Source organism: Equus przewalskii, chromosome 20, assembly GCF_037783145.1.
Source record: "Equus przewalskii isolate Varuska chromosome 20, EquPr2, whole genome shotgun sequence".
Lineage (NCBI taxonomy): Eukaryota > Metazoa > Chordata > Mammalia > Perissodactyla > Equidae > Equus > Equus przewalskii.
In genome coordinates, this window is record NC_091850.1 from 20,836,924 (window position 1) to 20,854,545 (window position 17,622).

Here is a 17,622-nt window from a genome sequence, read left to right on the forward strand (position 1 = left end):
GCAATGAAATCTTCTTGGATGTGATGCTCTAATGTTGGGAAGCAATGGATTCAAAACAATTACATCAGACAAACCTGGGATTTGAGCCCTGGCTCTTTCAGTTCCTCGCTTTGATCTAAATATCAGTTTTCTCATCTACAAACAAATGTAATAAATAATAGTAACTCTCTAGAGTTATTATAAAGATTAAATGAGATAATTTATTTAAAATGTTTAGATCACTGCCTGACATCAAACAAAAATTCAGAACACTCTTGTTATATCTATTATAATAATGTTCTAGTAGATCAGATAAGTTTCTTTCTTTTTCAGTGTGCTTGGATGTTGCCCCATAAAACTGATTTTGGTTTGCAGTTGAGTGAGAATTCAGTTGTTGGACACATATCATAGAAGCTTCATTGACATTCATATTTCCTTCCCTTATTTCATTATTTAAATAACAGCTTTATTGTGATAACATTCACATATCATATAATTCATTCATTTAAAGTGTACAATTCAATGATTTTTATTATATTCAGAGTTGTGTAACCATCATCACAATCAATTTTATAGAAAATTTTAATCACTCCAAAAAGAAACTCCATACCCATTAGCAGTTACTCTCATTTGCTTCATTTTCTCTGTAAAATAAAGGAAAGGTCATTCTTTTACTAAGAGTGTTCTTGGAATAAATGAATGTCAAATAAATGAGCAGTGGATGAGGGGAGAGTATATCACACAAATAAATTTGAGAACAATATACAAATATTTTAAGAAAACGAATGCAATAAAATTCAATGAGTCCTGTTTCACATCTGTAAAGTAATAATCTCTGTAGAAAAGGGAGAATAGTATTCCTCTTTTGATAAATAATACTCATCATACTATCATTCTTTTCAGCAATTATAGCAAAAACATTTATTATTTTGACTTAATAATGTTCTTCTGGGAATACGCCCTTAGGAAATCATTCAAATTAGCAAAAACAAAAATTTTGTAAGAGCTCTGCTAGTGGTTTGGATGGAAAACAACATGAAAGACCTTCACTCCCACTGATACAAGTTACCCAATAAACCAAAAATTGATACTTTTATTTAAAACTGTCACTTTTTGAAAATCCTGGTTCACTGGTACAGATAAATCTGGAACTAAACTATCCAGGGAGACAAACGCTTCATAGGTGAGCAAGAGATGGAGGACACTTTTAGCTGGTGCAGTTCTGAGGTTGGGGACAAGACGTGTGGAGGAGCAAGCTGCCAGAACAAGGACAGTCTTTGCTTGGAGTAAGAGAAGACTGCCAAACGTTTTTGAACCTTTGAGCTGATGTGAGGGCTTCGAGTCTGAGGAAGGCTCAAATGCAAAGAAAATGCTCTTCCCCAGTTAATTCTCTTACTTGAGTATTTTAGTGAGTAATCGAGTCGTAGGTCAGGAAATCGAAGGAGACTGAATTACCTTGCAGTCTCACAGTTTAAAAGTCTCTTATTTTCATTGTCTCCTGATCTCAGAAATCCCGTGGTCTCCAACACGTGAAGTCGTGTGGTGTCCCTGTCCTATAGGCCTACAATGACTAGAAAGAGTCATAAGTGTGGGCAAGAATGTGAAGCAACTGGAATACTCGTACTTTGCTGGTTGGGAAGTAAAATGGTAAAATTACTTTGGAAAATGGTCAAGCAGTTTCTTGTAAAATTAAACATACATCTACCCTTTGACCCCAAAATTTCACTCTTAAGTATTTATCCAAGAGAAATGAAAACCTATGTCTACAAAAAGACTTGTACAAGAATGTTGATAACAGTTTTATTCCTAATTTCCCCAAACTGGAAACAATCCGAATGTCCTTCAACAATGAATGGATGAACAAATTCACACAATGGACTGCTACTCGGCGAAAGAGGAACAAACTACGGATACAGATGACAACACAGATAAATCTTGAAAATATTATGCTGAACCAAAAAAGCTGGACACAAGAATGAATTATACAGTAGTATAATTAATTTGTATCTCATTCTAGAACAAGCCAAACTAATATACAATGATAGGAAGTGGATAAGTGGCCTTGGGATGGGGAGTTGGGGGGACAATGGGATTAACTGCAAAGGGGCTCAAGGGAACTCTCTGAGGTGATAGAAATTTCCTATATCTGTATTGGCGGTAATATGGAAGTGTGTATTTGTCAAAACTCATTGATCTTTATAATTAAAATCTGTGGATTTTATTATATATAAATTACTCAGTAAAGTTGATTTTTAAAAAGAAAAATGTGTTACATTCAAATAAATCTTTTAAACAGTAATTTTCTGGAAAATATTCATTTTAGTGTTTTCTAATACAGAAAAACAAAGAAAGAAATGGGAGAAAATAATATAACTAGCAGTTGGGCAATGGCATAGTCAAATTAAGTTTCCTCAGTGCTGAGTAATATTATTCAGGGCAGTTAAATTTCTAATTTTATTAGAATATTTATTAGAATTTCATTAGAATATTTAATGATATTTCTAATATTATTATTCAGAATAACATTATTCAGGGCAGTTAAATTTCTAGTTATTGTTTTAAAGATTGATCCTGAGCTAACATCTGTTGCCAATCTTTTTGTTTCTTTCTTCTTCTTCTCCCCAAAGTCCCCCAGTACATAGTTGTGTATTCCAGTTGTAGGTCCTTCTAGTTGTGCTATGTGGGACACCGTGTCAGCATGGCCTGACGAGCTGTGTTGGGTCTGCGCCCTGGATCTGAACTGGCGAAACCCTGGGCCACAGCTGAATGTGTGAACTTAACCACTCGGCCACAACTTAACCACTTGGCCAGGGGCCTGGCCCCTAAATTTCTAGCTGTTAAGATCGTGTAGCCGAATAGCAAATGTTTAAGATATATATGTAAACGTTTAATTAGAAAATTTAGACTAGAAACCTGGAATGTTATGGATTGCTGACATTGAGATTAATGAGACTCATAAATCTAAGCTTTACAATTTTGAAAAAAATCGTAGTTATTATTTTTAGCTGATTCTACACTTTACTGATAATGTGCAAACAAAACAATCAAATAATAAGAAATATTACTGTCAGCAAAACTAAGTTAGAGGAACAGATTAAGAATGTCTAGCTTAAATGATTACATTTGTGAAAGTTTATCATCATTCTGTCGCCATAAGAATTATAAAAGCCTTTGTGAAAATTTGGCATACTAAAATTTTTCATTTCTGGCCAAAGTATAGATATCAATATTTGTTAAATATTTTCCTAGTTCATTATATTGCTAAGTAAAGCAAACAGCATAAAGTTTATATCTCTGGGCATTATTCTTTGTATAAATAATAATGTTGTTAAAGTTTTACAAACTCTTTAAATCCTGCATTTTATTATCAGTTTGTTTTCAAGTTTAGCACCAGCCAATACTTGTGAAGAAATTACTTAATATATTACCATTCCTCAAGTTCTGTAAATATCTAATATTATAATTAAACATTAGTAAGAATGAACCAGCATCCTACAACTTAGAATAAATTTGTATCTCAATTATGGACTATTTCTAGGTAGAAAATTCCAAAAATCCAAAACATTTTTAAGGAACATGTAGAAAATACAAGTCAGATTAAAGTTCCTAGAAACCATTGCTTTAATGTCATAAAACCTGCACTTCTTTGTACAAAAATATAAAGAAAAGAATAATAACCTGCATTTCAAGCTTATTTGGTATGGAATAAAACGATAGGAAAGACAACAGTAGTATTTACATACATTTTAGCATAGAAAAATACTCCCAGCAGCAATTCACCTGTTCAGTGCTCTGAGGATCTTCAGAAAAATAATCAATACTGATTTCAGTTGTATTTGCACCTGTAAACTGTACTGTACCAGGAGTCTATGCTGTGCTTGTAGCAGCTGGTGAGACAGGTAATATGCATGAGTTTGATTTACATTTTGCAGTTCAAGGGCACAGGATAAAGAACAAGTGAGATTTGAGCTGTTGAGGGAAGTCTCCAGAGTAGTCAGCAATCAAATAAAGTGAGGCTCAAGATGATTCTTTTATGCACGGTGAGCGGTGCAGCTGCATTTTGTCATTGCAGCAGCAGTTAACAGGTAAAAGCAGTCATTCGGTGAAATGTAGGATGTCAGACTGCATCTAATATGGCCACTCCCAAGAAGAGAGAGAGAAAGATCATATTTCTTCTCACAACTAGAGCTTTCTTAAATCTGCGATTGTTTTCTAAATGTAGCCGTTGATAGATTTAGGATGGTTTACACTACGGTTTTCTTCTACAAAACTCAGACACATTGGACGTCCTTACAATGTCACATATTTAGTGTCTTTGTAACTGAAGAATCACTATTGTCTGAATTACTTAAACGTCTATCCTTAGTTCCAAGTTCCCCGGACACAATCTTCTACTTTGCTTTGATAAAATAGATATTTCCCAGGGTATATTTACTTTGAAAGTGAAAGAAAGTGGTCAATAATAAGATGTATGTAATAAAGCACCTAGATTTTTTTCTTGGTATGGCAGATCTTCATAAAGAGTTCAGGTTTTAAAATTATATTTTCAAAGAGGGTGGAGGCCTATTTTTATTGTTATATGTGATTGCTAATTCACAGTATGTTTACAGGAATGCAGGTGGATCTTTTAAATATGATGGGTTTGTCTACAGTGGCAAAGTTTCTATATGTGGTAGAGTATTTCACACTAAAGTCAAGGCTGAGGTATGACTATTCATATATTTAACAAATAGTGACTATTGGAATTTGACTATATTCCGAGGAATGTAGTCTATATTGACTATATTGTCTATACAGTCTATATTGACTATATTCCAGGGAATAGCAAATGGAATTAGTCATGTTTTCCTGTTTTTACTATAGTTTAATGGGAGAAAACAAACATTAATAGAATAATTATAGAAATAAGCATCTAACTATCTTGCTAAGAGCCATAAAAGAAAGCTGAATATTGTTCTAAGAATGAAGGAGCAGATTCGGATGGTCAGGTAAGGGTTTTCTGGGAACTAGTCACTTGAATTGAGATCTAAAGAATGAGTATGAGGACCTAGACAAGGAGAGGTGTTCACAGAAAAGGTAAATGCCAGTGCAAAGGACCTGGGGCAGCAGAATATAGAGTACTCAAGAAACTGAAAACCTAGAGTGGCTTGGGCTTCAAGGGAAAGAGAAAGTGAAACCAGATGAGGCTAATGAATTAGACAAGGAGAAGAACTTGAGGGTCTTGTTAGCCCATATCAAGGGTTTTGGATTTTCTCCTAAGACAAGTGGGGAAACATTAAAGGCTTTTAAACAAGAGAGAGGCAGGCTAGTTGTCACAAGATGCATTTTGGTTTTTGTGTGCAGAATAGAAGGGAAAAGGAAAACCAGAGGTGACCAGTTAGGAAGCAATTACAGTTGTCAGGGTGGAAAACGGAGTAGCTTTAACTAGGTTGATGGCATTGGAAATGGAGTAAAGGAGAAGGTTGAAATCCAGTTAGGAAATATAGTTAATAGCATTTGAGAATGGATTGCATATGAGGGCTGAAGGAGAGAGAGGGGAATGAATGAAAGCAGACTCTTAGATTTCTGGCCTTTAAAATTGGGTGAATGATAGTGCCCTTTACAGAGCTAGCAAATCCTGAAATATCACAAGATCTCGAGTTTAGTCTTAGTTTTTTTCTTCTTCTTCTTCTTCTTCTTTTTTTTTTTTTTTTGAGTAAAGGATGACTTTGAGGCGGGTAAGTGAAGATGTCTAGATGAAAAAAGGATATGCTTGTCTAAAGCAAAAAGTGATGTCGACACTGAAGGTGTAAATTTGGGAGTCAATACATAAAGACAGGAACTGAAGGCTCTGGCATGAGTGAAATTACTAAGAGAAAGGATATAGAGGAGAAAGAAAGTCCTAGCCTTGAGGTATTTAATGTGTGGGTAAAGGAGGATAAACTTGACAAAGAAATTGAATAGTTGCAGCCAGAATATGAGAAGAAAACTGAGAGTAAATAGTACCAAAGAAGCCAAGGGAAGGAAGACGTGGTCAATAGGGACAAAAGTTACAAGTGGATTAAATATAATGGGGTTGAAAAAAATATATTAGGTTAATAATTTAATGAGGGAGAGAATGGGGATAGAGGAGTGAGTGGGTGGGAAGGAAATGAAGATGGTGAATGCGGACCACTTATTCAAGGAGCTTGGCTGTGAAAGGATAGGTGGAGAAGGATTTAGGGGGAGGGTTTTCTGTTTTGTCTGTGTTGGTTTTGATTGGTTTTAAATATGGAAAAGACATGAAGATATTTAAAAGCTAATGTGAGTGAGAGAACGAAGAAGGATAATCGGTAGCGTCAGTTTTCTGAGAAGGAAAACGAAAGATCGAATTAGAGCACCAGTGAAGGGGCTGACCTTCAATGGGAAAAGGGTCAGTTCCTTTGTTCTATTTTGAAGAGAAAGAAGATGAATGGAGAAGTAGACCAGATTGACACATTTATTGGGGAAAAATTGAGGTTGATCCCAGCCAATGGCTTTTTTGAGTGTGTAAAGGTGGCAGACAAGATCATAACTAGATATTTAGTGTTGGATTTAGTTTCTTACCTTTAAGAGAGAATGTTTTGAGGATTAGTTGAATCAATGAATGTGAAAGCACTGTGATAATTGAAAGGCTTGTTTACAGTGGTAATTCTTTTCATTTCAGAAATACCCCATAAATTTGGATACTCTTACATTCTTTTTAACAATCAGAGAGGTTTGTTTTTTGCTTTGTGGCATTGTTTCCAAATCCTTTATGAGATACATAACAGTATTCATCATCTAAAGATATTACGAAAATAATAAATTTGTATAAAATATTTTATTTTGTTGAAAATCTCAACAGAAGTTCAATATTTTATTTTAGTGATTATAATATTCATTCATAGGCATTAAGTCAATCTCTTAGGGCAGTTTATTTTCAGGGCAGAAACTTAATGGTATCATGTACAGTGTCTAAGAGTAATTCCAATACAACAATTTCAAGTTCTATAAGACATCCATCACAGTTATGTGAAAACACCACAAGATGACCAATATCTTTATTTTGATGTTCTTCCACTTCAGCTCGTTTTATCTCCTTAGGACCTATATGCTTGTTTGCTTTTCTGTATTTGTTCCACTGAGAGAGCAGGTTTGGTCAGTTTCAACATGTGAGGGACAAAAGAAAAGAAAAGAAAAAGAAACGGTCTAAAGTTTACCAAATTATTTTTCAAATTGTATTCATATGTCTGGAAACATTTTTATAAACCATGTTTCAGATTAACCCTTAAAATACTGTGCTAATTCCTTTCCCAAAATATTTTTAAGGGCTATCTGCTTCTGTCCAGGTTTATCAATGCTACCCATCCATAAATCTATAGCAATCTGCTTCTATTATTTTTTTATTATTATATTTAAAATGCACTGCCAACAATATTAATACTTTGTTTGGGATTATCACTATTAAAACAAGATTATACACCATCTCAGTTTGGGGTCATCAAATATAGGATAGTGTACTGAGAAATATTTATGAAGCCTCTTGTAAGCTGACTTTGCGCCCTGCCATATCCGTAGGTTCTTAGCATTGTAGTGCAAGCCAGTAGACCTCCAAGGCTAGCGAGTACATCTCTTTGAGAGTTTTCTCCCGCAGTCCAAGGCTGCTCTGCTCATGCATAATAGTAGGCTGGAAGTCCTAGGAAATTTACACCCCTCAGGAGCAGCCTTCAATGACAACTGACGGGAGACAATGTTTAAATACCCCAGCTCCCTTGCCCCTCAGTTAGAATAAGACTGAGGTGCATGTTCTAGATTGGCTCCCAAAGCCCAAAGTGGTGACTTGCTTAATAGCACACCCCTGTTACAGTGGAAAGTTATTATGCTATTGTGTCATTAAATGTGCCTCCATTTCCTATTTTTCTTCCTCCTTCTGCTGCCAGTGTTTCCTGGAGTCATCTCCCATCTAAACTGTTTATACTTGAATCCTTTTTTCAGAGTTTACTTCTGGGGAACTCAAGTTAAAATACTAGTATGTTTTCTCATATATATATTTTCTAATATAACTTAAAAATTTTAAATATGGTGGCTTGAAAAGACCACAGAAAGGCACATGCAGCCACTATCTTTAGAAAAATTAATCTTATGTCTACAGTGCATATGATAGGACTTTTGGAAATATTTGAATTCACCTACGTAAATTACAAAGCAACGAAAGTTCTATTTATTTGTGATTTTAAAACATTTTTCATCAATATAAACAAGAAAAAGCTATAACTACCGTACCGTGTATTCCTTTATTCTGTCAAAAATATTTCTTGAGGACCAGCTAGATTCTAAGTACAGCGCTGGGTTGTGAGGATAAAATGGTGAGTAAAATTGATATGGTGACTGTACTCATGGATCTTATAGTGTAATATATAACAGTGGTTATTAATTTATCCTCACTCAATGTCAAGCTGTGATAAGTGATATGAAAGGAACTATGGGGACCTACATGTGCACGTGACAAAGAGAAGTTATCTAATCTGGGGGTCCAGGGAGTAAAGTTTGAGTTCACACATAAAGTGGAATTTAGCTAGAAGGGTAGTGGGTACATTTCAGCAAAAAGCAGACACTACAAAGATGCTGAGGACCTGCGGATTATGGAACTTTAGAAGAACTGGAAGATAGTCACTGTGGCTGGCACATGGGGAGCAAGGGAGAAACATTTGTCTGGACCTTTCTTTCAAGCTCTATTAAGGTTTTGCTAAGGAATTTGGTCTTGGGAAAACATTAGAGGATTTAAATTGAGAAGTGAAATAAAATTTGTATTTTTAAACAATCACTCTAGACACTGTATTGTAAGACAAGCATAGATTACTTCAATGTCCAAGTAATTTGTGCTAAAGCCTAAAGCTCACGTCCAAATCGTTGGACTTAAAAATATGTTGCATCAACCTGACTGTTTAATAATTTGTTGAGATTGCAAAGTGTTTCAAATGCTTACTTGAGAGTAGTTATAAAAACATAAAATGAGTAGTCTGTCACGATGTCAGGACTATTCTTTGCTTCAAATTCAAAGGCATCCTCATTTGCATTCAAGCATAAATATATATATCCTGAAGCATATATATATATATATGTATATATGCATATATATTTAGAGTGCTAGCCAGCAACTTCTCTATTAACAAAAATTAAAGCAAAGTAAAAGCTCAATGGCAAAGCCGTATTGAATGCACAATGGTTTCCACATTTGCCACAGTCTCTGTGCTACCTGTTCTTAATGTGGAAAACAATTCGGAATAGGTGACATATGATGTCTTTCCCTTTACTTGTGAATTACAAAGCTATTGTTTCATCAAAGTTAACAATTACATTCATTCTGAGACAGAGCCTGAGCAACAGAAAGAAGTTCTGTAATACAATTTAAAAAGTTCATATGGAATCACCAATTACCTTTCTATTTTCCCCTTCTTCCTCTTTCTCCTCCTTCTTTTTATTCTTCTCTGCCTCCCTCTTCATTCTTTAGGCATTTTCCTTGTGTAATTTTCCCACTGGGCCCAAAAATGCAGATGTAGCTAGACTTTCTGAGCTGTTCTATGGAATTCTATGTTTAAAGATAACTATGTGGGGGCTGGCCCCGTGGCTGAGTGGTTAAGCTCAGGCGCTCCACTGCAGGTGGCCCAGTGTTTCATTGGTTTGAATCCTGGGCGCGGACATGGGACTGCTCATCAAGCCATGCTGAGGCAACATCCCACATGCCACAACTAGAAGGACTCACGATGAAGAATATACAACTATGTACTGGGGGGCTTCGGGGAGAAAAAGGAAAAAAATAAAGTCTTAAAAAAATAAAAAGGTAACTATTTGCTCACTTTCTTCTCTTCAACCTTGACCCACTGTCTCCCTTTGACTCTTCGTACTCACTGGACAATTACATCCTGTTATGGAGGGTGCTACATGAGATATTGCTCTCAGAAATGTCAAGAGAAAACCATTTGGAAGTTGATAAATCCAGTAAATAACACCATGATATTTTCAAGGAGTTATGAATACATTGTTATAAAGAAAAATGATTACTGATAAAAACAAGTAATGCATTCGGAAATTTTACTAATCTGGGAGGAAATCCACATTTTTGATGAACCAAAAGTGAAACTGCTTTACCATCAAATCTTTTCATCTGAAGCTTTTAAGGTATTTAATAAATAGGAAAGTAATTTCAGTAAGTACATTTTATAGTGAAAAAATAAAGATGGAAATTGTTAAAATTTTAAGACCAGAGAGATTCCATGATACAATTGGAGGAGACTAATACATTCCAATATATAACCAAAGCAATTATTTTTACTGCACATTGCAAATGATAACTATTTTCACTGAAAGTGAAAACAGGGACATAAACTAAAGCTATATTAGAAATTTTAAAAATTATGAGAGCATAATGAATAAATACATGCCAGGAAATTTGAAAGCATACAAGAACTAACAATTTTCTCAAGACAATAAATTAAAATAATCAAGAAAAGTCAAAAAAATAAAAAGCAGATAAAAAAATTAGAAAACCTATATAGACTAATAACCACTTCATCAGATAGTTTAATGGTGATGCCATTTAACCACACTGCTTTGCTGAAGAAAAGATTAGATAGACTTCAAGGTCAAGTGTCATAAGGGACACATGCTAAGATTTTTCTAATCTATAACCCAAATTATCTAATATATTGAATTACAAAACCTTTAACTGTGTGTAAATCTGATTTGAAAATACAATGAAAGGAAGCTACGCCTTTTCAATAACTCTTTAATGTAAACTTCAAAAAATTATTTCATTTTACCTCTTTTTTTAAAATTTTTCCTTTTTCTCCTCAAAGCCCTCTGATACATAGTTGTGTATTTTTAGTTGTGGGTCCTTCTAGTTGTGGCATGTGGGATGCCGCCTCAGCATGGCTTGATGAGTGGTGCCATGTCTGTGCCCAGGATCGGAACCGGTGAAACCCTGGGCTGCTGAAGCAGAGTGCGCAAACTTAACCACTTGGCCACGGGGCCAGCCCCTCATTTTACCTCTTTAAAAATCTTAACTTCAGTCATATTTGGGATAACAATTCTAATCTTGATGAGAAAAGGAAACATATCTTCTTTATAATTTGCAGTCATTAACAACCAATTAATAGAATATAGCATTTTTTGGCCTATACATGAAAGATCTATTTATCTTTAATTCAGATTATATTATGTAAAAGGGATAATGTTATGTAAGGAAATGCATTTGAACAAATATGCTTTAGAAGGCTTTGTTTAAGTTCTATGGTCACAATGGCATTGCAAAATGTGCTTTATTTCATTACTTTTGTTTTGCTTAGTTAGCTCCGTTTTCTAAACTACACAGATAAAAGTCTTGGTACCACACACTACATAGACATAGGAATGTTTTATGAGAAATGCAGTTGGATAGATTCCTAAAAATTTTCTAAATGATTCATGTATGACAGTATAAAGGTAACTAGATAATGGTAACTTTTTTCTCTTCCTGAAAATAACTATAATATTTAACTTCTACGAAACAAAACCATACATTATAATCTACATGGCAAAGAAAGAAAGAAAATCTGTCAAAACACATTCAAAATTTTTAAAGATATACGTGGATGTGTCTGGCTAAAAGAGATTTAGAACTTCTTAATTAAGACTTTCTTAATTTTAGAAAGGAAAAAGACCTTGAATTTTTAAGTCTAAATAGGATGATAAAAGAAAACAAATAAAGCACTTAACTTAACCAGTCTCTCTGCCATTAGTTACTTTGACCATCCATCCATATCCTTTATCCAATAAAATTATATAAAATTTTAATAGAAAGAAAAAATTTTACTGAGAGAGGAAAATATATTTTAACCAAGAGAGGAAACTCTAAATTGAAAAGACTTAATAAATAAATGCTTTATTGCGATACTGTAATTAGCAATGATAACAGCAATACATAAGGCAAATTATGAGACTAAAGCGATTTTTCTTTCTGCTAGGCTATAAAAGATGTTTTTTTAAGGGCATATTAATATCACTCCCTTCTTAATGTAAGCTTGGGCATCAGCCCAGGTATCGTTTCTAAAAGCAGTAAGCATTTAACAAAGCATTCTATGGAAATACATCAGCTATTGCTGGAGGGGAGCTGTGCATTTCCAGTGAAAGGAATAAGTGGTCATTAGCAACTTTGATAGAAATCTTTCTGGTAACTTTCACAAGAAAGCAATAAGGATCTTCCCTACATTGCTCAGGAAAATTAATTCCGAGTGAAAGAAATACAGTTGCAATTCAAGAAATTGAATTAATTAATCAATTAATCACATTTTCTATTTAAGGAAAGATTAGGTAAACTTTCAGGTCAAGATGGCAGAAGGAATACATGTGAAAACACCCCTTCTTATGTACATTCTTTCTTTCTATTTCTGTATATATTACACATACAAATACGTATCTCTTTCTGCTATGTGTACATACATATGTACATGTGTATGTATATTATATATATGTATATGTGTCTATGTGTATATATATATACAACAGGAAGATGGATAGATAGTTAACAATATAGATATAGATATAGATATAGATATAGATATAGATATAGATATAGAATCTCCAATGTCAGGAGAAGGAAGTAGATTGTCTAGATGTCTAGCTGCCAGAAATAGAGAAGGAACATATAGCAACTGAACCAGATTTGAAGTCATAAGGCCCATGCAGTGACTGTCACTTAGAAAATCCATGATACTGAGTCCTCAGCACCTGCATAGAGAGCGAAGCCAAGACTCCAAGTCCCAGATATAGTGGGGAATCAGAACTGGGAGCCATCTGTGAGGCCAGAAGATAGAATGCATTAAAAGTGACAAAGAGAAATATTTCATAATGATAAAATGAGCAATCAACCAAAATATGATGCTTAAAACTTGTGTCCACTGAACCAGAACTTTGCAGTATGTAAAGCAAGACTGACAGAATTACAGAGGAAAAATCTCAAATCTAGAATTCTTGTGGGATATTTTAATTAACCAATTAAGAAATTGATAGATTAAGCATACAAACAGTAGATCTCAAAGTACCCAAATTTTATTAATATTTTTAGCCAATAAATATTTTAGAAAACTATTCACTCAATAGAGATGTATGTTTTTAAGTATGTATTTTGGACCTGCATAAAAATGAATCATTAATTTAGACAAAAGTTTTGAGAAATTCAAAAGAATAACATTAAACAGTCCCCAATTCTCTAGTCAAAATAAAGTTAGAACTTAGCAACCAAAGATATCTAATAAAGCACAATAACTTTGAAAATAAAATATGACATTGCTAAATGAATAGCAATAGAGATTTAAAAATATTTCAAACTAATAAACAGAAAGACACTCTACGTCCCAACTGATGGTCTTAAATCAATATTTGGATGGAAATGTATAATTTCATATATATTAATTGAGAGATGAAAAAATTAAGAATAAATAAATTTTATTTATTATATTTTTTATATTTTATATAATATATTTTATATTATTTTTTATATTATTATTTATTATATTATTTTTATTTATAAAGAATAAATAAATTTAGCACTTGTCTCAAAAAGTTAGAAACACAGTAAACTGAGAGAACATAGAGGAAGAAATATCAAAAGTAAAAATAGAAATTAATAAAATAGAAAATGACAAGAGTAACAGAAGCAACAATAACCAAAAATCAGAAATGACAGTCAACAGATCTAAGAGATAAAATTCATTGAAAACACACATAAAATAGATGTTCTTCTAAGCATGGTAAATACACTAGGGAAGAAAGACAAAAACAGGAATGAAAATAAAAACTTAAGCTGAACCTATATTAGAAATGTTTTAATTTATAAGAGAACAGAATGCATAAATATATATCAAAAATCCGAAAGCATAAATGAAATTCTAATTTTCTCAAAAGATTAAATTATGTAAATCAAACCAAGGCAGAAGAGAAAAGATAAAATAACAAACAAAATATGTAGAAAACCTATAAAGTTTCCCCAGAAGCAGACTCCAAGACAAGTTTTTGGGTACAAGCAGTTTATATAGGAGTTGAGGCCCCAAAGCACTGACAGGGATGTGGAGAAGCAAGACTGGGAGGAAAGTGAAGGCCATACAGGGAGCATTCTTGCGTAGGTTAGCAGCGGGGACAGCTGAGGCTCAACCCCACGGGAGACCTCTGGAAGGCTGTGTGGAACACGCCTCAGAATTATCCTACCTGAGGAGCAAGGAAGCTAGGGGGTTTATCCACAAACTCTCATCTTTCTTTTGTTGAAGATTTCTCCTGGGGCGGTTAGATCCCTAGAACATGTGGCCAGTTCTGCACAGAAGCCAGAGAGAGTCCTCAGCCAGAGAAGTCCAGGTGCTCCAGTAAGCAGTTGTTGGCATGCACAGTACAGAAGAGTTACAGGCAGGGCACCAACAGCCTATGCTGGAGTACCTATTGATTGTTCTTTGTTTAAAAAGAAAAAATCAGCAGGATGGCTGAGGGAGAACAGTGAGGGGGATCCCCCTCCACAAGGCAACCAACTTGGGAAGCCCCTTGACCTCTGAGGGGCTGAGAGCCCCCTCTCCCACCCAACCTATTAACACTCAAGTCTTCTCATTCCATGTGAGTTCAGGTGCAAGACAAATCATTTTGGTTTGGGGATGTGAAATATGAGCAGGGCAAAATTTCAGTGGGTAGCAAGAAATGAAGAGGACATTTCCAAGTACAGAAGACTGGTATACATAAAGCGGGCAAAGAGTAGAAATGAGAAAACTCAGTGCTTGTTTTTATACTAACGAGTGATCCAGCTTGACTGAATAGAAAGATTGATTATGTAGGTGGCTTGTATGGCAAAAAATTTCAGTGGCAGGTAATTTGGAAAGATCTGGACTATAAATTTACCTGATCAACATTACTAGCCATTTTAGGTAACGAAATAACCAAAAAATGGTGTTCTGGGAAGTTAAATCTTTTAGTAAGGTCAAAGGTGGATTTTAGGGTAAAGAGTTGCAGTGACTTTTGAAGTAAGTAAACATTTACAAACAAATTGATTAATGCCTGTATTTGGATTGGCCACAGTCGGGGTGGAAAGAAAGGGACAAATATGAAAAGAATGGAAAGGTATTTTAGAATAGCACCCACTTTCCCACCATTTTCAAGATCAGGTGACCGAAGCAGATAGGTGAAGTGTCTTATCTGACGTCACAGAGGCTGAGACAAGAATAGATTTTGATCACTGGACTCTAGGCAAGGGCTATTTTTAAATTCAGAGGCTCCTTCTTCCCATGATAAGCAAATGGTTGAACTGTGGTTGTTATATTTAGAATTTCCTTCCCTCTTTCTGGTTTCAGGCTTAAGAAAGGAAGTGAGAAATAAATGTCAATCTTTTTTCTTATCTCACCAGAAAAAGTTTTAGAACTTGGTAACTGGGTAGACATGAGGGTGGAAATCAGTTAAGAACTGAAAGACAAATGGATACCTTTAAGCTTTAATGATTGAGAAAACAAGACGAATTTTGTTTGAGAAAATGAAATTGTTGTTGTAGAGGTGAAGACGTTGCCTCTAGGCTTGCTGAGATTGGGGTGACGACAGGATATACAGGCCAGTGGTCCCCACGAAGATGGAGCATGTGGTCAGAGATTTGAGGTTCAACTGCATAGAGGTGCTGACTTTAGTCAAATATCCATTGATTTCAGATATGCTTTTCGAAGTTATTTTATTTAGTCAAATCTCTCTTCCTCTCTATCCTGAAAGACCTAGGATTGCATAGGAACTTCCTGGTTTAACTCCGGACAGTTTGATTAATCTCTGATATCCGCTTGCACATAATAATATCTGCATCACATTTATAATTTTACAGTTAGACAAAGTTAATTTTAAAGGAAATTTCACAGGGTAAGATTAAAATGTCTGGAAAATATATGTAGATATAATATCTAATTCCAGGATATTGCTAAATAAATGACATACAATCTTTTTTTAGCCCAGCACAAATTATTCTTTGGGAATGTTTAATAAGAATGTCTTGAAATTATTATTTTTCAAGTTTGTCTGAATCTCTGCTCTATTAAATTTATTATGGAAAGTATTTTGTCTTTTGAATTATTGTATATCTCATTTCTTTCTTCTTTCGTTCTTTCTCTTTCTCCCTCTCTTTCTTTTTTTAAAAGTCTTTTTTTTTAGAGCAGTTTTAGGTTTACAATAAAATTGAGGGAGAAGAACAGAGATTTCCCGTATGCTCCCCGCCCCCACACATTCGTAACCTCCCCCATTATCAAGATCACTGACCAGAATGGCACATTTTTTACCAAGGATGAACCCACGTTGACACATCATAGCCCCCCAAAATCCATAATTTACCTGGGGTTCACTCTTAGTGCTGTGCGTTCTGTGTGTTTGGACAAATGTGTAACGACATATATCCTTCATTATAGTATCATACAGAGTATTTTCACTGCCCTAAGGATCCTCTGTGCTCTGCCTACTCACCTCTCCTCCCCTCATCCTAATCCTGGCAACCACTGGCCTTTTTTTCTTTTTTTAACCACTGATCTTTTTATTGTCTCCATACTTTTGCCTTTTCCAGAATGTCAAATAATTGGATTCATACAGTATGTAGCCTTTTCAGATTGGCTTCTTACACTTAGTAATACACATTTAAGGTTTTTCTTTTTTAATAATTAAATTTTTCTTCTGTTTGCTGCTGCAGCCTCTAAGTTATATAATTGCTACCTCTTTGTTCCTAGGCACATTAAAGTCTCATTACTGTGAATATTTATTAAGTAGCACTTTGAATAGAGAATTGAATACAGTATGTATTCGGAAAATGCTAATACATGTAAACTGAAGTGATTAAAAGTGGAAAACAAATAAACAACCACAAAAATAAAACTTCTGATATATGCCAGGCACTCTACTAGCATTCCACTTAATCCAGAAAACAATTACAAATTAGATATTATTATCCTCCCTTTAAAGATAAGGAAACTAAGATACATAGAGATTGAGTAACTTGTCAGTATTTACATAATTACTAAGTGACAGAGCCCACATGTGAACCCAGGTCTCATTCACTTATTCATTCATAAATTGGGAGATTGGGAAAAACTGACCCTGCAGTTTAGCAGGGCAACACTTGGCGCTCACCAAGCTACCCATCTCTCCCTGTTGTCTTCTACGGGCAGGCTTTACTCATTGTGACATTTGCTTACTTTCTCAATGAGCCCAGAAATAGCCCAATAAAACTTGGAAAATCCTGCTTATTTTGAGAATCCCTCTAGGGTAGTTCCTAGGGGTATAATCTTCTGTAAAATTTCAACACTGATATGGAGACCCCCAGAAGCCAAAGACTTTGTGGCTCCTTGGAATTCCTGTTTGCACACAGTTGTCTAGGGAACCTGATAAAGTCTCTTCTATCTTAGGAATCTCCTGATGAATAGGCAAGTAGGAAGAGACCCCCGTGATATCCCCCATTTGTGGGTTACTGTTAGTTGTGTGAATCTTCAAAAGGAAATATAGGGAATGATGTCTCCAAATATGTTGACCCTACAACTTAACAACTCATGGAGAGCTGAAGCATTAATTCACTCAGCAGCAAATACTTCTTCAACTCCTAATGTGAACTTGTACTGTGCAATGTGCTGGAGGGTCCCT